This window comes from Trachypithecus francoisi, unplaced genomic scaffold (assembly GCF_009764315.1).
Source record: "Trachypithecus francoisi isolate TF-2019V2 unplaced genomic scaffold, Tfra_2.0 Lachesis_group0, whole genome shotgun sequence".
Taxonomy (NCBI): Eukaryota; Metazoa; Chordata; class Mammalia; order Primates; family Cercopithecidae; genus Trachypithecus; species Trachypithecus francoisi.
This window is the reverse complement of record NW_022681453.1, coordinates 155,102,450-155,123,334: the sequence shown is the minus strand read 5'-3', so window position 1 is coordinate 155,123,334 and position 20,885 is coordinate 155,102,450. Positions and strand designations below refer to the sequence as shown.

Here is a 20,885-nt window from a genome sequence, read left to right as displayed (position 1 = left end):
ATGCTGGGTCCACCATCGACAGGCCATGTGATGCCAGGCCTGAGGCGGCTGAGCCTGAGTTGGCTTTTGTGGGGGATTTGGTTAGGCTGAGCGAAAGGAGAGCCTTCCAGTAGGGAGCCTACGATAGCAAGTGTCGGGAGGAAAGAAGGCGATTAGGGTTTCACGGGCTGGAGAGAAGGCCTTTTTGTGTAGAGTGGAGGGAATTTTGGAGGTTAAATGGCTTTGAATCCATTCATACACAATGTTTACTGAGGACCTTTATGTGTCAGACACCAACTAGGCACCCTACACACTGTATCTAATTTCATCCTTATTACAGCCATGGAGGTAGATATTTTTCTCATTTTACAGCTGTGCAAGTATAAATATAGACATGAAATATTTTGAAATTGAATGACTTGCTCAAGCCCAGTCTGACTCCAAAACCCATGTTTTTCCCATACAGAAGGCTCCTGGGGGAAGGTGAGTTTTGGGTACATATGAGGCAGATGAGAGCATAAGCCTTAGAAGGAGCTGGAGATGGGAGGAACTGTATAGGCAAAGGCAGGTGGCCGGACCAAGGTGCTGATGCGAGGTGGAGGTTTGATTGATGCAGAACTGCTCAGGCCCCATTACTTGGTCAAGGGCCTTGTTGGGCCCACTCAAGGGCTGAGCAGCTGTCTGATCTGCCTATCTTTCCCAGCATGCCAAACTCCTCCAGCTGGCCCCATGTGCTGCCTTTCTGCCACGTTAGCCTTTTTAGGCTCTTTTCTGGCTCCCCACCTTGGCCTTTGCTGTTCCTCCCACCTGAATGTCATTGTCCTCCTATCCTCATTATCCCCTATCCTCTCTATTTATCCAAATCCTGCCTTTTCCTTTTCCTTTTTTTTTTTTTTTTTGAGACAGGGTTTTACTCTGTCACCCAAGTGGGAGTACAGTGGCATGATCATGGCTCACTACAGCCTTGACCTCCAGGGCTCAGGCCATCTTCCGCCTTAGCCCCCCAAGTAGCTGGGACCATAGTTGCTTACTACCATGTCTGGCTAATTTTTTTTTTTTTTAGAAATGAGGTCTCAATATGTTGCCCGGGCCAGTCTTGAACTCCTGGACTCAAACGATCCTTTGGCCTTGGCCTTCCGAAGTGCTAGGATTACTGGTGTGAGTTACCACACCTGGCCTGAATCCTTGCCCCTTCTTTATGGTTCCCTGGCCATTTTTGCTTCTTTTGAAAGCCCTTCTTGATTACTCCAGTTGCCCTGGTTCTTCGTTGAGGGTGCGTAGACCTCTTTCTAAAGTCTACCCCATCTCCCCAGTTCATAAGCTCCCCATGTTCAGGCAGGGGTCACAATCTTACCCACTCTCCACAAGCTCCACAAGCATTACGGGCAGTGGTAGGCCACTGACAGGGGCATTTCCTATTGGCTGGGCAAGGGGCCAACCCCTTCACACACATTTCCTGGTTTCGTCCCTGCAGCAAACCCTATGACATGGCAATGAGTCAACTATTAACTTTTAAAGATGCAGCAACTAGAGACTCAGAGAGAAGGTGAGTAGGCTGCCTGGATGTGGAGACTATCCTTGACTTGATCTGACTCCGGAGCCCACACTCTTGACCCCTCTTCTTGCCTGGAGTACCCATGAAGCCAGAGTAAGTTTTGGATCTGGACTAGCCCAGGTATAGAGCTGGCTCAAATGAGGCCCCTGCTCGCAGGTACCCATGGTTAGAGATGTGAGAGCCCAGTGAGGTGGCTGGCCTCCTTGCAGATGCCTTGCAGCACACCCCCTTCTCTTTTTGTGTTCTTTGTTTTGTTTGCTGGTAGTGGTGTGTGTGCTTCTGTAAACCCAGCCCTGCCTTTCATTTATTTCCACTTGGAAGGGAAGCCAAGTGGCCACAGTTTGAGGAGGTGCCCATTTTCTGGAGGTCAAAATAAGCCCAACTCGGGTGATGCAGGGAGCCTGGGGCTGCTTCACGAACTCCAGCCACAGCTCAGGGGTCCTGGTCCCACTGAGGCCTTGAGTCTCCCATCCTCCTGCCCAGGCAGGATGAGCCAGCCTGGAGGCAGGTGGCAGGACAGGAATGCAGCCTTCTCTCCAGCTCTTGACAGGGCATCTCTGGGAGGCCCCCTGGCTCCTTCAGACCGTGGCTCTGCTGGGGAAGCCAGGGATTAGGGGCCTAATTCCACCAAGAATCCTGTTTTTCTTAGCCTCACACAGATTGCTTTTTAGGAAAGGTCCCTCATCTAATTAGCCTGAGTCAACAGCTCCATTTATTTGGACACGTGATGTTATGAAATGGGCTGCTGCTGGAGTGTTTTTGTACCACATATCTGGGCTGCCCCTCCAGGATGGCATCAGGAGCGAGGCGCTGCAGGCCGTCCGGGCCAGCAAGAACTCAGCCTGAGAGCAGCTCCAGCAGAGGCCGGAAGGGAGGCCACCGGTTGGCCAGCCAGGCGGAGATCTGTACTCTCTCAGATTTCATCACAAGAAAGTGACCCACTGAGTGTCCACATATCCAGCTTCCTCTCCCATTGGTTTTTTTGAATCAAAATAAAGAAGGGATTAGGGACCCTTGACCAAAACTCTTTCCTTTCTTTCCCATCAAAGTCAAAAGAGATTTCTACAAGGGGCTTTTGATGGTGAAAAACCCTTTATCACATCTATAGTACTCAGGACTTTTTGAGAAAAAAATCAGTAATAGTTACTATTTATTTTTTTCTTTTCTCAGACTTCTTAGGGGTGAAAGTTGCTATTTAATAGTGAGCATTTGCTATGTACAATGTGCTAAGCACATGATATAATAAATCTCTCTCTCTCTCACACACACACACACACACACACCACACACGGTTTCTTCTCTCTCTCCCTCACCTGCTATCCTTATCTGCCTGGTGAAAATGGAACTCCCCCCATTCAATCCCCTCCTTACTCTCTCCACCCCCTCTCAACCTTGGTATTTATTTGTTCAGATTATTTTCTGTGCATTTATATTCATGTATATCATATATTATTTCTAATCCTAAAAACAGTCATTCAAGGAAGGTATTAATATTCCCATTTTGCAGATGAGAAAACTGAGGCAAAGAAAGGCTAAGTAACTTGTCCAAGATCTCATAGCCAGCAAGGAGGAGAGCTGAAATCAGGCCAGAGTGACTACAGAGACTGATGGGAAGCCTTGTCCCTCTGGCACCACCTTGACCACAGCAGGTTCCAGACTTTGGCATTTTGTTTTGAGGCAGGATCTCATTCTGTCACCCAGGATGGAGCGCAGTGGTGCGAGCATAGCTCATAGCAGCCTTTATCTCCCAGGTTCAAGTGATCCTCCCATCTCAACCTCTTGAGTAGCTGGGACTATAGGCATGCAACACCATGGCTAGCTAATTTATTTTTATTGGTCTTAATGAATTGTAGTGCATTTCTTACTTGTGTCTCCTTCTTGCCACCTCTCTCCATGTTGTTACTATTTTTGCCAAATCGGTCAGTCAGGGTGGGCACTCAATACAGTTGGGCCTCGTGGAAGTCATCCTCTGCTCTCCTGCCTCTGCCCTTTTTCCCGACCTGGAATCACAGCCCACCTAACAGCTTTAGTTAGACCACCTTCTGCTTTCTGCATCCAGAGCCAAAATGGAAATAACTGCAGCAAGGGTGGCATTGCCACCACTTCCCCCGATTGTGACTGGTCAACGTGCACATACCCCAAGCCACTGAGCATTTGGGACTGAATGTTCATCTCTTTTTGGCCAAATAGGATATTGTTGTGAAGAGCAAAAATGTTTTCCTCTTTATAATGGGCCAGGAGCTGCTGTTTGGCCAGGAGCTGCTGCTGCTGCTGCTGCTGCAGCTGTGTGTGTGTGTGTGTGTGCATGCACATGTGCAAAAGACTAAAATTAATTCTCATAATTGTTGTAGGCTGGAAAAGTGGAGAACTGGGAGAGGCAGGAGTCAAAGACATTGCTGGATGGATTGAAAAAACAAATGTCAGTGCTAGGCTTGGAAGCTTCTTAAAAAGGCGATGGGACCTATTTTCCTGTTGAACTTTCACACTTTCTGACCCAGTAATTTCTGCCCTGGAGTTTATCAGGGACACCAGGGGCCAGGAGTGTAGCACGACTAAAGTTACTGGGACAAAGCTGGAGGCAGGTCAGCGCTCCACAGGGGAGTCCCAAGGGTCTGCAGGCAGCCACTGCCACCAAGAACTTCTAAGGCCAAGAAAGGGAAGCCTCGAAACCAAACATCCCTGCAAAGTCCCTGGCAAATGTGTTCCTCATCAAGGCAGATACAAACAAAGTTTATTAAAAAGCCTTCCAAAGGGACATTCCAAATCACCAGCAGGCCTCCTTGAGGTGAATGTCCATTCTCCTATGAACTCTTGTTTCAGCCTTGTTGGAGCTTTTCAAACACCGAGTCACCAATGTATCCAGGAAGGAAAATAAACAGGGGGCTCAGGGTGACCCAGCGCTCAGTACAAGTCTGCACTTTCTGACACCACAGCCAGTGGGGTTGGTAGGAATGAGCCGGGAATCGAGTACAAATAGGGCAGTGAAGCCTCTGGCCCTGTGGAGGGGGTGCCCCCTCTTTGTGTCCTAATGGCAGCCCACCAGGCAGAGGAAGGGCCCCTGTGGTTGCAAAAATGGTGGGTTGGTACCACAGAGCAAGCTCTGGAATGGGAAAGTCATGTGTCTTCCGCATTCTGGGAGGAGGAAAGGGCCCTGCCTCCAACTAACTGAAAATTTCCTCATCTGTAAAATTGGTGGTTTTCCCAATAGATGGAAGTAGAGTTGCTCTGGTTGGAGTGGAGGTTGCAGGCATCAAAGCCTGGCTTCACGTGTTTCCCAAAGCATGTAGGGGTATGCTTTAGGAAACATGTGAAGGGATCCTTGTGGATCCCTAGGGCCCTGTGGAGCATAATTTAATATTACCCATTCCAGAGTTTAAACTAAGATTATATAATTTAAAAATAATCTAACTATGACAAGTGGACCAATAAGCATGTTGTGAACCAGAATTACTACAAGGGGCAGGAATAGCTCTGTCTCTAGAGTCAGACAGGCCTAAGTTGCCACTGCCTACTGTGTCACAGCTTCATGCTTAAACTTCCAGAACCTCATGAAGATGGGGTTATTACTGCCTCATGCCATTGGTGTGAGCATCTGTGCTCAAGTCTAAATCATCAGTAAAGACTGACAGAGTCAATACGTAATAAGTGGCAGCTCATTTGACTCAGCAATCCCATTGTTGGGTATATATCCAAAAGAATATAAATTGTCACATACACGCATATGTTCATTGCAGCACCATTCACAACAGCAAAGACATGGAATCAACCTAAATGCCTATCAGTGGCTGACTGGATAAAGAAAATGTAGTACATGTACACCATGGAATACTACACAGCCATAAGAAAGAATGAGATCATGTCCTTTGCAGGAGCATGAATGAAGCTGGAGGCCATCGTTTTTAGCAAACTAATGCAGGAACAGAAAACCAAATACTGAATGCTCTCACTTATAAGTGGGAGAAAAATGATGAGAACTCATGGACACAGAGGGGAACAACAGACATTGGGGCCCACTTGAGGGTGTAGCGTGGAAGGAGGGAGAGGAAAAGAAAAAATAGCTATTGGGTACGACACTTAGTACCTGGTTGATGAAATAATCTGTACAACAAACCCCCGTGACATAAGTTTACCTATATAACAAACCTGCACATGTACCTTTGAACCTAAAATAAACGTTAAAAAAAGTAATAGTTATTATATTTTTATTGTTGGATATGCCCTATGACACTAACCTGTTGGACATTTTGGGGAGTCAAGGGGGTGACCAGAGAATAAAGGAGAGGAGGGAGAAGAGAGGGTACTCATGGGAGGAAGGAGGAACTTTGCTGTTGTTAAAAATCACACCCATAACAATTTATTGAGAGCGTCTATGAGCTGGTACTGTGTATGGAGATTATAGCAAGTCCCTCTTGCGACACTCCCACACTGCTGGCTACTGTGTTCCTTTTCTTTTTTCTTTTTTTTTGAGATGGAGTCTTGCTTTGTTGCCCAGGCTGGAGTACAGTGGTGCAGTCTTGGCTCATTGCAACCTCTTCCTCTGGGTTCAAACGATTCTCCTACCTCAGCCTCCTGAGTAGCTGGGACTACAGATGCGTGCCACCACGCCCGGCTAACTTTTTGTATTTTTAGCAGAGACGGGGTTTCACCATGTTAGCCAGGATGGTCTCGATCTCCTGACCTTGTGATCTGCCTGCCTCAGCCTCCCAGACTGTTGGTATTACAGGTGTAAGCCACGGCACCTGACCCTGTGTTCCTTTTCTTACACGGTGAAAACTGAAGCTCAGAAAGCCTTGGTGATTGTCCAAATCTCCAGGCCTGTAAGAGGAGCTAAGATTCAGCAGTCTGATGCCAAAGTCTAGGCTCTCAGCCCCTAAGGGTCACGTGTCCCCAAATCTGAGGTGAAGAGTGCCCTCCTTCTGAGCCAAAGCTTGCCTCGGTCTGGAGATCCACATCTTGTCCTGGGGGGAGCCAGCTATGGCTACCAGTTGCAATGCTGGAGAAATCCTTCCTGTCACAGCGTTGTGTACAAAGCCAGGCAATGAGTTGGCCAGTTGGGGGATCCCAGCTTTTCTGGTTCTAAGCCCGGATTCTAAACTCTGGCTGCACACTAGCGCCACCTGGGGAGCTTTGAAAAACTCACACCACCCAGGCCATCCAGACCAATGACATCAGCATCTCCTGGTGGGGCCAGGACATTAGTATCTTGTTAAATTCCCTGGTGATTCCAAAGAGCTTTCAGGCCTGAGGACCTCTCAGAAAGGAAACAGCTGGTTCTGGAGCTCTCATTCCCTTTCACCAACGGGCTGGGGTGGGGGCTGGGAGTGAAGGAGGAGTTTCGAGGCAGGAATTGTGTATGAGTAGGGAGTTAGTAAAATGGGAGAGATTAAAGACTGACAAAGAATGTGTGGGGTGTGTGACATGGAAGCTCAGACAGGTTAAGTACTGGATTCGGAATGCACACAGGGTCAGTGGCAGAACTGGGAGTCATCACATTGAAGTGGTGCCAAAATGACTGGGATCTTTGTTACTGGGGAGACCCCAAGCTCAGTGATGGAGTTTTCCAAGACCCAGTTCTGCAGCTGATTCTCGTCCCAACGCATCTTCTCACTCAGTCAACTTCGTTCACACTTAAGGCTTTCATCACCACCTGACTCTCAAAGTTTTGTTTCCACTCATGACTGGTCATTGGACCCTCAAACCCATATATGCAGTGACTCACTTGACACTTCCACTTGGATCACGCCAAGGCATCTAGGGCTTCACATGGCCAAGACTAAACTCATGAACTGCCTTTATCCCCAACCTGGTCCTTCTGCAGATTCCCAGGCCCGGGGACCAGGAATCATACTTGACTCTTTCCTCTCACTCACTACCCATGTCTGTCACCAACACCTCTTAGTACCTGTCTTCTTCTTCTTCTTTTTTTTTTTTGAGATGGAGTCTTGCTCTGTCACCCAGGCTGGAGTGCAGTGGCGCCATCTCGATTCACTGTAAGCTCCGCCTCCCGGGTTCACACCATTCTCCTGCCTCAGCCTCCCGAGTAGTTGGGACTATAGGCGCCCGCCACCATGCCTGGCTAATTTTTTGTATTTTTAGTAGAGACGGGGTTTCACCGTGTTAGCCAGGATGGTCTCAATCTTATGACTTCGTGATCTGCCCGCCTCGACCTCCCAAAGTGCTGGGATTACAGGCGTGGGCCACCGCGCCCGGCCACTGTCTTCTTAGCTTTTAGTACCTTTTAGGGACCTGTCCATCTTGGCCTCTTGTCTTCATCTTCATTGCCACCCCACTAGCCAAGCTACCATCATCTTTGGTAATTTATTCTTTTAATTTTTTACTTTTTGGTAGTTTTTTTTTACTTACATGATTATTTGATTATGTCTGCCTCCCCCACTAGCTTATACACTGTATAAGGGCAGGGACTAGCTTTTTTTGTATCTTCAACATCTTACTTGTCTCCTCAGTAAATAGTTGTTGAGTGAATAACCTGTTTTAAACTTTTTATTCATTTTGAAGGCTGTTGATACAATCACTGCTTCATTATGGCTTGCTGCTTTCAGGATGATGAAATCACGAAGCTGAAATCAGGACGATGTGCTTAGATGATTTTGCATTCCATGAAGTCGAGGAGCATAGAGGTTTTGTCTATGGAGGTTGAGCAAGGGGGTCTGAGAGAACCACATGATGTGAGCTGAGATGTGGACACATGACATGGCAGATGAGTGCACACACACACAACCGTCCTTGGTCAGCCCTTCTCCTGCTTCCTTGCTCAACAGACATTATCTTTATTTGGAGAATCAATTATGAAATCAATCCCTCACTATTTCTCCAATAATGCAGCTAATAAAAAGAAAAGCTATTTTGATGGTGTCTGGTTTTCAGCTAAAAGGAGGGTCAAAATAGCAATTTTATCAGTTGCCCTTTGAAAGTGCTTCTCTTGGTCACAGCAGTTCACAGGGGGAAACACGATGATTCTGACTCCATTCTTGATATTAGCTCCTGCTTGAGGTAATAGATTGTGTTACCTTTGAAACAGGGCATCCGTGGGTAGCCAGCAAGGTCGAGTCAAGATTATATTATGCCACCTGTGTCATCAGAACATGGCTGAGTTCTCCCCTATCACCTGTTCCAGTGAAATACTGGCCAAAATGGTGTGTCTGTGGGATTCTGGCAAAAGTGGGCCATGGGAAGAAGCCCCAGGTCCTGGGCTTTTCTTGAACCTTATCTTCTAAGACACTTCTCCAGGAAAACTACCCCAGTGTCATAGTGGCGACTCTGACTTGTTGTTCCTGCCCCCAAGTAGATGGAAAGGCCCTTGAGGACAGAAACCAGGAACTTTCCATTCTCCATTATTACCTATCTGGGTCTTCATGGGTTCTTAGGATTTCCCTGGTAGGGGGCAGAGGTATGGCTGTAAAGTAGTTAGAAATTAAGTACTGGAGTCAGAGAAATAGAAATAAATCTACTTTCTGTACCTGCCACTTCTTGGCTAAGAACTTTGGGCAAATTACTTAATATTGCTGAGCCTCAGTTTCCTTATCTATAAAACAGGGATCATAATAGTAGTTATTGTATGTTACTTATGTAAGGTTTTGTGAGGTGGAGTCAATGAAATAATGCATGTAAAGCTTTTAGTTTAGTGCCTGGAAATGGGAAATACATAATAAATGCCAGTTTATGGAATGAATGGAGGGTGGAAGTGCCCCTCCTTCCTGGATTGGGGGTCAGGGGAGATGCTGGCATACACTGGAAACCATCGGAGGTGAATTCTCAGGTCTTCTAAGTTCACCACTCCTTTGGATCTGATTTCCAAAAATGGAAAACAGACACTATTGCCCTTTACTGCCATCTTGTTAAGCAAGATGCAGATTTAGAACCCACATATTTTACAGGTTAAATGCCAGCAGAAGACATAAAACAGATTGCAGTGTCCCCAGCCAGCAGCCCCTTATTGCATATATCTTTTTTTTTTTTTTTTTTTTGAGGCAGAGTCTCGCTCTGTCGCAGGGACTGGAGTGCAGTGGCCAGATCTCAGCTCACTGCAAGCTCCGCCTCCCAGGTTTACGCCATTCTCCCGCCTCAGCCTCCCGAGTAGCTGGGACTACAGGCGCCCGCCACCTCGCCCGGCTAGTTTTTGTATTTTTAGTAGAGACGGGGTTTCACCGTGTTAGCCAGGATGGTCTCGATCTCCTGACCTCGTGATCCGCCCGTCTCGGCCTCCCAAAGTGCTGGGATTACAGGCTTGAGCCACCGCGCCCGGCCTTATTGCATATATCTTAGAGAAAAAGTAGTTTTATTTGTTGTCCCTTTTACTAACCCATCTGGTCTAAGTATATATTTTGGGACTCAGAATCTGTCAAAGAGGCATTTAAAAGGAACTCTTGGCCACCAAAGAGTAAACAAAAGCACAGATGCCTCACTTTCCTAGGTTAAAACCCCAGCCACCCTGCTTTGATGTACCAACATTCCCTAATGAGGTCACGAAAGCAGCATGTGTTCTCAAGAGCTTCTTGTGCACAACCAGCCCCCCTGCCACAAGACTGGGAGAGACCCCAGTGACAGAGAAGCCCAGGGCGTGGCTGGGGTCAGAAGAGCTCTGCCGATTTACGGTTACTTCTTAGGCTGCCGTCTTGTGGCAGTTGTTCTGAGGTGAGTTTGCCTGTGGGTGATAGGGCTCCTAATATCTCCAAAGATACGCTCCCCTGTGATTATGTGCACTTGCTTGATGATGTGTACATTCCTCTTTGTGTCCGTGTACCTGCCTGCATTTGCATATGGGGCTCTGGGTCCTAAAATCCAGTGGTAGGAAAAGTGAAACGAATTAAGAGGATCTCAGGATGGGGCCTTCTCCAGGTGGGACATTCAGGCCGGCACTGGGTCACAGGGGTCCAGGTGATATGTCTGGAGCAGTGTAGTTTCAGGACAATAGTAAGAGCTGCCATTTATTGAGCAATTACTACGTGCCAGATGTGGCCGAATACTTCCTGCGTATTATTTCATTTAATTGTAACAATAGCCTTCTGGCCGGGCGCGGTGGCTCAAGCCTGTAATCCCAGCACTTTGGGAGGCCGAGACGGACGGATCACGAGGTCAGGAGATCGAGACCATCCTGGCTAACACGGTGAAACCCCGTCTCTACTAAAAAAATACAAAAATCTAGCCGGGCGAGGTGGTGGGCGCCTGTAGTCCCAGCTACTCAGGAGGCTGAGGCAGGAGAATGGCGTGAACCCGGGAGGCGGAGCTTGCAGTGAGCTGAGATCCGGCCACTGCGCTCCAGCCCGGGCGACAGAGCGAGACTCCGTCTCAAAAAAAAAACAAAAAAACAAAAAAAACAATAGCCTTCTGAGCTAAGTGCTGTTATTTCCCAATTATATAGATGAAGAAACCAAGAGAAGAGGAGAGGTTAAGGCACTTTCCAAAGTCATGGAGCTAGTATCCAATACAGTTGGGACCCAAAGCCTATGCTCTAAACACCCTTGTGCAGCCCTGGGTGGGACATAGAGCCACAAATACCTGGGAACCTGTATTGAGTTAGCCACTTGGATTATGTGAGCTTGGCCCAGTCACTTAACCTCTCCCACCCTGTTTCCTTATCTGTGAAATGGAGCTTCCACACAGGGAAATTGCAAGAATTAAATGAGATCACCAATGTATTATATTTAGCACAGTGCTCGGCACGGGTGAGAGCTCAGTAATATAGGTTTTTTTCCCCGGCCCCACCTCTTAGTTTGGGAGGGAAGAAACGGGAGGGACTATCTCTCTAGTTGGGCCTCCTACCATTTCAGCATCATGTCCCTCCCCTGAGCTTTACAGAACCCTTTGCAGCAGTGTCAGGAGGTCCTTGGTTCCTGACAGTATGACCCATTTCTGAGTTTAATCATCTTGGCTGCATGGGAAAGCAGCACTGGCTACTGTAAAGAGCTCTTGACCAGAATTGAGGCTAACCTTGGTTTTAGTCCAATTCCAATTCTGAGACTTGGACAACTTCTGTCTCTCTGGGTCTCAGCTTTCCCATCAATAAAATGGAGGATGTGTCTACATACAGGACCAGTGTGCATATGTGGCACAGGTGCAGCCACTCCCTGGTTCTGCACCTGCTAAAGATGTGATTAATCCATTTTACCATCTTTGTTGGTGATACTGGATGTAGCTGCACAACCCTCCCCAACACATGGAGGCAATCACTGCCAACTGGTTAGAGTTGAAATGACTATTAGAACCTCTTGGGTATTCCTGAAACAGTTTGCTGTCTAAGGACCCTTCCATTTCTGTTATTCTGACTCTACCATCTGGGTCTTGACTGCTCTGTGGGACAGTGCAAAGAGCATGGGTCTGAATGAGGGGAGTTGATTATAGCTCTAGCCACATCTAGTGGTTCTGTGACCTTGAGCAAGTTGCTTACACTCTCTAAGCCCTGTTTTCTAATTTGTAAAAGGGAAGTCCTTACATAGGCTCTGGCCATTTGCATTGTTGTGAGACGGAAAACACTGTAGCCTCCCTGGAGGCAAGACCTGGGTCCCTGTCATTGTTACACTGTGCTTAGAACAGGGCCCGGTCTGAAGCCGATCCTTCATGAAGTTTTGTTCAGTTGAAGCATGGTAGAATATTAAACCTGTAAAAATGGAAGGAACTATAACCCAATCAATTACGTCTCTAGAGATGTGGTTTTCAGTCTTTATGGAGCACAGTGCTGCTCTGGGAGCCCTTTCAACATGCAGATTCCTGGGCTCCGCTTCAGGGAGCTGATCCAGGATGCCTGGGGTAGGACCCAGAAATCCCCCAATTTCCTGGGAATTCTGTTGAAGGTGATCCAGAAACCATGGTGTGGCAAATAGGGCTGCAGAGTTGGGAGACCCAGAATGGAAGTTAAAATAAATGGAGAGGCCTCAATTTGTTGCTAGTTGTCCACCAGGAGTTGAATAGAGTGGCATTTTGGAGTTCCCAGAGCCTCTGGACCAGTGAGGGAGTCACCGGGAAGAATGACTGTGCCTGCCCCTCAACTCCTCGTTGGCTGCTTCTTTGAGATTTCGGTCCTCAGTGACTGATGCTCTTAGGTTTCTGTGCTCTGACCCTTGTGGCCCATGCAGCAAGCAACCAGGTTAGGGGCACTTCCCCTTTTATCCCAAGTAAAGTAGGAGTGTTGGGGTGTAGGCTGCCAGTGCTGTTCATCCTTAACTATCCTGTGTGACTCATATGCACCTCTCCCCACTCCATCCACAAACTAGAGAAGACAGAGATCCTTTAGGAAGGGCGGCTAGGAGGTTGCTGGCCTGGGCTCAGCCAGGGTACTCCAGCTCAGGTGGAGCGTGTGTGTGTGTGTGAGAGAGAGAGACACACACACAAACACAGAGAGACAGAGAGACAAAGTTTTTTCTGGTGATTTTGGCTGTCTACATGGTTCCCAAAACGACTGAGTAGAAAGCAAAAACCAAATGTAGTGTTTGGGATTTTTTTTCCTGCATGTTGATAAACATGGAGATCTTTGCAAACACCCATGTGTTAGATGGAAATGCAAATGTTTCATCTTTATGTTTCAGTATGTGATAATGCATCTTGCATATGTAGACAACTGGTGGAAAAAAAAAAACACTCTTCGACAATGCGAGACTGCCTCAAAAAAACCCAACACTCTCAATGATGTTGTTTTGCTTTACATTCACAATCATCATTGTCATTGTCATCCTCGTTACTCAGCTTGATTTCATGAATTATTGAGAGAGAGTTGGATTTTGAATTCCTGTTAAATATTCAAAATAAATCCAAATAAAAAAATTTCCTTCTTTTCTTTTCCTTTCTTCCCAGGACCTTTCTTCCACAGCCAAGTTCTGTTAACTTCATGGGCTTCTTATGTGATTAAATGAGTTAATATGTGAACTCTCCTTACAATAGTGCCATAAATTCTCTTAAAATGATGTCCATCCTTCTTTGTTACTACTACTACATGCACAATCCTGTTAACATAAATCCAACTGGAGCAAGCCCCTGAATTATCCCAAACTAATGAGGGAATTATTTGTCCTACAGATATTAAATTCTCAGCCTACTAAACTCTTTTACTTTAAGAGAGGAGACTTGTGCACTTTAGCCACCTGGGATGGAGGCCATGCTGGACTCTGCTGTCTTCAGAAACAGGGCTTGATGGGCACAGCCTAATTTTTCTCTGGTTTTGTGGGGGTCAGAATTTAGAACACTAGCTGGTGGTTGTCAGACCACTACATGGCCCAGAGCCAGTGCTTCTTAAGTTCTTTTTCTCCTTGTTATTTATGGTGTACACTTCCCATTCAGAGTCTCAACTGTTTCCACTTCAGAGAATCTTCTGTACTCTTCCTTCTAAGTCGCTGTACCAAATCCATCAGGCCCTAGGGACAAGCAAGACACTGTTAAACTTGTAGGAAACACAATAGTCAGTATCTCCAGAGGGCTGCTTTTCCTTCGTCCTAGGCTGTTAATGATGTTCTGGAAAGTGATGATTGCGATGCAAACACCTTTCAGAGAAATGAACTGTTACCTGGACATTGCATTCTAGTGGGACATGGAAGCCTCTCCTATGCTCAGCCATCCCTGGTTCAGTACCCAGCTGGGTGGGACACTCTAACTGGCCTCCTTTCTTGGGGTCCCTGCTGCCCTAGTTTGTGCAGCATGTTTCACAAGTGAAACCAGATGGCCAGGGTGGGCAGTGAGGGAGACCCAAAAAAGAAAGATCCAAGGAAAACTGAGCTCCTGGTCCCACCCACTGCCCCAAACTGCTTCTGAATCGGTTCATCCATGAACAAACCCTAGAATTCCTTTTATCTCCCAATCACCAAGAATTCGATCCTTTATTTAGTCCTGAAACTCGGAAACTAATCTTTTATTTATCTCTGCTGTAATCCCACTTCAGGCTGTGTGTGGAATATACCACTTGGGAACAAACCTCTAAGATTTCAGAAGGACCCTCGGTCAGGGAAGCGTAAGGGCTTACAAGAGAAAGTAAAACCAGGCCCAGGATGTTTTGGTTCCATGTGTGAATTAGAGAAGAATGCAGCTCATTTGGGCTTGTGTAATGGGGAACGAGCCACAGGCAAGCTCCCTAATCACAAAACCACAGGAGAGGGCAGGAAAATGGGGCTGGCATGATGTTAGGCAAGGCAAGCTGGTTGAAACAATTTCCCAGGCTCCCTTGAATGCTGGCTTGGCCCTCAAGCTAGGGTGGAGGATCGTTGATAAAGAATCATTGCTGCTTGGAGTGTGCTGAGCAGCTTCAGATGGCCATCCTTCTGCCTGATTTTGCCCCCCTACCACTGTGGATCATGGCCAATATGGCAGGCATGTGCCAGCCAAATGCACCCTGGCCACCTCTCCCCATGTGCCCATCCTCAGTGGATTGACTTCCGCTTGGGCCCTGAAAGGAGCACCTTGCCTCTGGAGGTCTTCCAGACCACCATCTCTGCTCTGTTTCATTCATTCATTCTTGTATTCAACTAGTATTTCCTGAGTGTCTACTACGCCCAGGGACCAGGGCTGGGAAATGGCTATTCAGTGCTGAGCAGGCTACCACAGAGCTCATAGAACCTGTGGGGAAAGAAATCAGATGCCAAATAAAGTCATTCGACTAAAATTATGATGGAAGGAGGGGAGGAGCCACATCAGGGGTTTGGGAGTTTGGAATAGGGGAACAAACCTTGTGCCAGCAGTCAGAGGCAAGCAAGCTGATCTTAGAAGGATGAATAGGTGCTAGCAGGGTGCAGAGTTGCAGGGCAGGGAGTCTTCCCAGACTCCTTCACTCTCTTTGGCTTTTCGGCTTCTCCATGTTTCCCTCCAATCCTTAGCTCCTGACTTGGGCCTCAGGGCACTTGGCATGCATTCAGGACTCCACTTCTAGAACCTGCCTCTGGGCCCCAGCCCCTGGCACCACTTCCAGAACCAGCCAGCTGATCTGGCCCTCCCAAGCCCCTTCCCGGGGAGATGGCTTCCCTGTCTCAGTCCTTCTTTCACCAACTCACTCCCTTGTGTACCCATACATCATCGATTCACACACCATGTCAGCCCAATTCTATGGAGCTTTCCTGGCACCTGCCGGCCTCACAGGGGCTGCAGCTCACTTTGTTCATGCATTCTCTCCCTCAAAAGTTTGCTCCTTCACTAATGTTCCCTCAGTCTGGGCCAGGCACTGCTCTGGACACTGGCTGAGTGGTAAAGGTGAGCCTGAAAGAGGACCAAGACAGCAGGGTCAGGGAAGACTTCCTGGAAGGAGTGACTCCTGGGAGAGTCTTAAGGTTGGGGACAAGTTAGCCAGCTGCATTGCCCTTCTGTTCACTTCTACTTCTCATGCCCTTTCCAATGCCTCTCCACCCTCTGTGCCAGCCTGTCCCATTTCTGGGCTTCAGTTTCAAGAGATAGCACTGGGAGGGCCCTTGGAAGTCTTCCAGTCTGACCTGCCCATTTGACAGATGGGGATAATGAGGTCCCAGGAGGAGGAGGGATTTGCCCAGAGTGAAGCAGCTAAAGGAAGCACGATGGCTAGTTAATTCTATTGTTCCAGAGTCTGTGTGCCTAAGACTCACTTCTTCTCCTGCCAGAAAGCCTTTCTTGGAAGCTGACACCCATTCCCTCCTCTGTGTGGCCCCTGGTGCCCTCCTGATCACTCCTCCTCTCCCTGCCCTTTCACTTGGCATTGCCTCATGGTCTCCAGGGAGGGTTTTGCAGGGAGTCATAATACCTACCTGCCCTTGGACAGGGCAGCCTGGAAAGGACATATATTAGGATACTCAGGGGACTCTCTCTAGGGAGAAATATATTCCTAACAGTTTTGAACTCTGGAAGTCTGAGTCTGTTTCCTGCTTCGTAGCTGATGCATTCTTGCGGTGTCCTCACAGGGTGGAAGGGGCCAGGGAAGCTCTCTGGAGCCTATTTTATTTTATTTATTTGAGATAGAGTCTTGCTCTGTCGCCCAGGCTGGAGTGCAGTGGCACTATTTTGGCTCACTGCAAGCTCCGCCTCCCAGGTTCATGCCATTCCCCTGCCTCAGCCTCCTGAGTAGCTGGGACTGTAGGTGCCTGCCACCATGCCCGGCTAATTTTTGTATTTTTAGTAGAGATGGGGTTTCACCGTGTTAGCCAGGATGGTCTCGATCTCCTGACCTTGTGATCCGCCTACCTCAGCCTCCCAAAGTGCTGGGATTACAGGCGTGAACCACCGCGCCCGGTCTGGGAGCCTCATTTATAAGGGCAGTAATCCTATTCAAGAGAGCTGTCCTTGGGATTTTAATATATGAATTTTGGGGGCACACAAACATTTAGACCATAGCAGACAGTGTAGCTTCACTGTTAAGACCTGTGAGACATGCACCTCATTTTAATATCCTGTGAACCTCAGTTTTATCATCTGCACAATGAGGGTAAGAATAGGGCTAGCAGCTAGCAGCAGCTTGAATGAAATCATGTTTGAGAAGTGCCTGCTACATAGCAGGTGCCCACCATTAAATGCTGTTATTGCAGTTCTCTGTTCAGCCCTTGCCCATATAGTCATGGCTAGAGGTTGGGGAGGTATGGAAATTTCTGGAATGCTGCATCAAGAGGCCTAGGGTAGGGGGCATAATATGCTAATGGGCTAGGTCTCTAAAAGGCCTCCAGGGAAACAGAGTTTGATGGATAGGTTGGTAGAGGATAGAGCAGAATAAGAGTGCCATAGGTTAATAAATGATAATCTTCTGGAATCTTCGCCAATTTGAAAGGAAAAGGAAGAAAAACATGAGTAAATGTCTGAAGACCTCTCCTCCAACTTTTTTTTTTTTTTTTCTGAGACAGAGTCTCGCTCTGTCACCCAGGCTGAAGTGCACTGGTGTGATCTTGGCTCACTGCAACCTCTGCCTCCCAGGTTCAAGCGATTCTCCTGTCTCAGCCTCCCGAGTAGGTGGGATTACAGGCGTGCACCACCACGTTTGGCTAATATTTGTTTTTTTAGTAGGGACAGGGTTCCACCATGTTGGCCAGGTGGTCTCAAACTCCTGACCTCATGCTATCCACCCTCCTCGGCCTCCCAAAGTGCTGGGATTACAGGCGTGAGCCACCGCGCCTGACCTGAAGACCCCTTCTAATAAGCATGACATGTACAGATGGTTTTCTTATTCAGTCCTGTCTGTGTTTGTGGACAGGACATCTGTATCCATGAAGGCTTAGCTTGCAGGGCTTTGAGATTGTGATGGCAGCAGAATCTAGGCCTCAGTCTGATGAATGGGTTTAAAAGGAATCCAACTCAGAAGAGAGTTCCTGTTAGAGCCAGGACTCTGTAGGAACAGGGAGAAAAATGATTCCCTGGCTGGATGTTTCTGGGCACACATACCAGCTAATGAACCTGCTCAGAGAAGCATGCTCCCATATACTATCCCATTACAGCAGGGAAAACTTAAGCACAGGGACCTTGATTGACACCCCGTCTGTTAGCAGAGCATCTTGGACAAGAATCTGAGTTTGTGAACTCATGTTTTCTCCCTTTTTTTTTTTTTAAGTCAAAATTATTTTTATTTGCATTCAAAATTGTACATTGATATAGACCCACGTTTGCATTTTAAACTAGACAATAGTGCTTTCCTGCCCTAATCTTGAAGGTTTCACTTAAATTTGTAATCTGTTTTAAGTGAAGTAATATTTTCTCATAGTAGTTTTACCCTGATAAATTTTTCCAATTTCAGAACACATTTTGAACTGTGTTATGTTTTCTCTCCCAGTGTTCATAGCTTTATTCTTCCAAGACCAGATGCTGTGATTCTGTGCCTGTAACCTATTCCTTAGCTCCTTTCTTCCTACTTTTTCTCCCTTTCTTTTTGATTATGGTAAATGATTTGATTTTTATTTTAAAACAACTGAGAAGGCATGATTGTAAGTAGGAAAGTGAGATGATCTGATTTTTTTTTTTTTGAGACAGAGTCTCACTCTGTCGCCCAGTCTGGAGTGCAGTGGCGCAATCTTGGCTCACTGCAAACTCCACCTCCTGGGTTCACGCCATTCTCCTGCCTCAGCCTCCTGAGTAGCTGGGACTACATGCGCCCGCCACCATGCCCGGCTAATTTTTTTGTATTTTTAGTAGAGACGGGGTTTCACTGTGTTAGCCAGGATGGTCTTGATCTCCTGATCTTGTGATTTGCCTGGCTTGGCCTCCCAAAGTGCTAGGATTACAAGTGTGAGCCACTGCGCCTGGCTGAGATGATCTGATTTATGTTAAAAAAATTAGATTTATTGAGTTTTTTATAATTATATAAAATTATAATTTATATACCATGTTTACCTTTTAAAAGTATATAATTCAGTGATTTTTAGTTTATTCACAGAGTTGTGTAACCATTACCATGATCTAATTCCAGAATATTGTTATCACCTCAAAAGGAAACATATAAACATTAGCAGCCACTCCCCATTCCTCCTTTCCCCCAGCTCCTGGCAACCAGAATCTGCTTTCCGTCTCTCTGGATTTGTGTATTCTGGACATTCCATATAAATGTAATCCATTATATGTGGCCTTTTGTCTGTCTTCTTTCACACAGCATAACCTTTTCAAGGTTCATTCATGCTGCAGCATGTATCACTGCTCCACTCCTTTTTATTGCTTAATAATATTCCATCATCTGGCTACATCACATTTTGTTTATCCATTCATCAGTTGATGGGCATTTGGGTTGTTTCCACTTTTTGGCTGTTATGAATATTTGTGTACTGGTTTTTATGTGGACTTACATTTTGACTTCTTTTGGGTATACACCTAGGAGTGAGATTTTTGGATCATATGATAACTCTGTTTAACATTTGGAGGAACTTCCAAACTGTTTTCTAATGTGGCTGTACCATTTTACAACTCAACCAGCAATGTGTGAGAGTTACAATTTCTCTGTATCCTAACCAACACTTCTTATTGATTGCCTTCTTAGTTTTAGCCATTCTAATGGGTGTGAAGTGGTATCTCATTGTGGTTTGCATTTCTCTAATAACTAAGGATATTGAACATCTTTTCATGATCTTATCAGTCATTTGTAGATCTTTGGGGCAATGTCTATTCAAATTCTTTGCCCATTTTGATGTGGGCTATTTGCTGGTCTCCTCTTTTCCGAAGTGTGTTAGTGGGTAATTATCTGATCTTGTGGGTCACAGGGAGTTCCCTGACTCTCTGTAGTCCAGGGATCACCACAGGGACAGGAAGCAGCTTACCAGTTAGGCATTGTCCTCTGGGATTCTGTAACCCCAGATCAGTTTCAGAAACCCTGGGAGTGGTCCAGGGAAAACCAATGCGGAAGGCATTGACTGAGGCCCTGGCTAAAAGCCAGTAGCTATTAGACTTGTTCCATGACCTCTATGAGTTGAAATCCAGTTAGTGACTCAGGGACAGAGGCTATGTAATAGCCAGGACAGAGGCAAGCCTTGGAACTCTGGGTGACGGGAAAGTTAGAAGGTATGTCCAGGATGATATCTCAATCCAGGCCTGCCATCCAGGGCCCTTTGGACAGCCAGGTTGGGCCCAGATGGAGCCACATCAGCTTTGCTCAGGCCTCTCACCCGCCCTTGCATAGGACAGCTTTCTTTTACCCTACCACTCTGCCTCAGCTGGCATTCTGTCACCAGGACTTTCCATCCTCTGGTGAGATCCTGGCCATCCTTGAGACTTCAGATCCTCCTTGTTGTCCCTTCTGACTGCTCAGCTCATGAGGATTTCCCACCTCTGACCTTCTGGTTACTGACCTTCCCCAGTGACCTACCCTTGCCTCCTTGGTAGAGGGCCCTTGGGAGGAAGCAGACACCTAATCCCAGCCAGAACAGGCTCCTGCTTTTCCTTATGAGCCATGCACAGGTGCTCTTTCCTTCAGGCTGTTCCCCCTGGCCAGAGATGTTCCTCCCTTTCTCTCCTTCTTTCTAGCCCATCCTCATAAGTCCATCTCAGTTCCCCTCCCTGACATTTCCTGACCTCTGCAGACCACTGTGACAGCTATGGCTGAATTGTATCCCTCTCCTAAGTTTGTATTAGTGTTATTATTAGTGTTTGTTATTAGTGTGTTAGGGTTGAGCCCCTAACCCCCAATGTGATGGTATTTAGAGAGAGGGACTTTGTGAAATAATCAGGTTTAGATGAGGTCATGAGTGTAGGGCCCTCATGATAGGATTCATGCCCTCATAAGAAGAGATAGTAGAGAGCTTGCATGCTCTCTCTCCCAGCCATGTGAGGAATCAGTGACAGGGCGGCTGTCTACAAGCCAGAAAGAGTACCCTCATCAGAAATCAACCATGTTGGCACCTTCATCTTGAACTTTTTAAGAATTATTTTAGCCTCCTGAACTGTGAGAAAATAAATTTCTGTAGTTTAAGACATCCAGTATGGTATTGGATGA

The 20,885-nt window shown here is 46.9% G+C and overlaps 1 long non-coding RNA gene across 1 annotated transcript in view; it reads left to right on the top strand.

Moving 5' to 3' along the window:
• The first annotated feature begins 1,488 nt into the window (after positions 1 to 1,488).
• Positions 1,489 to 20,885, top strand: part of LOC117077593 — a 32,354-nt gene continuing 12,957 nt past the window's right edge. The window contains exon 1 of the long non-coding RNA XR_004434808.1: positions 1,489 to 1,525. This is a non-coding gene — a long non-coding RNA (uncharacterized LOC117077593). The remainder of the gene's footprint in view (positions 1,526 to 20,885) is intronic.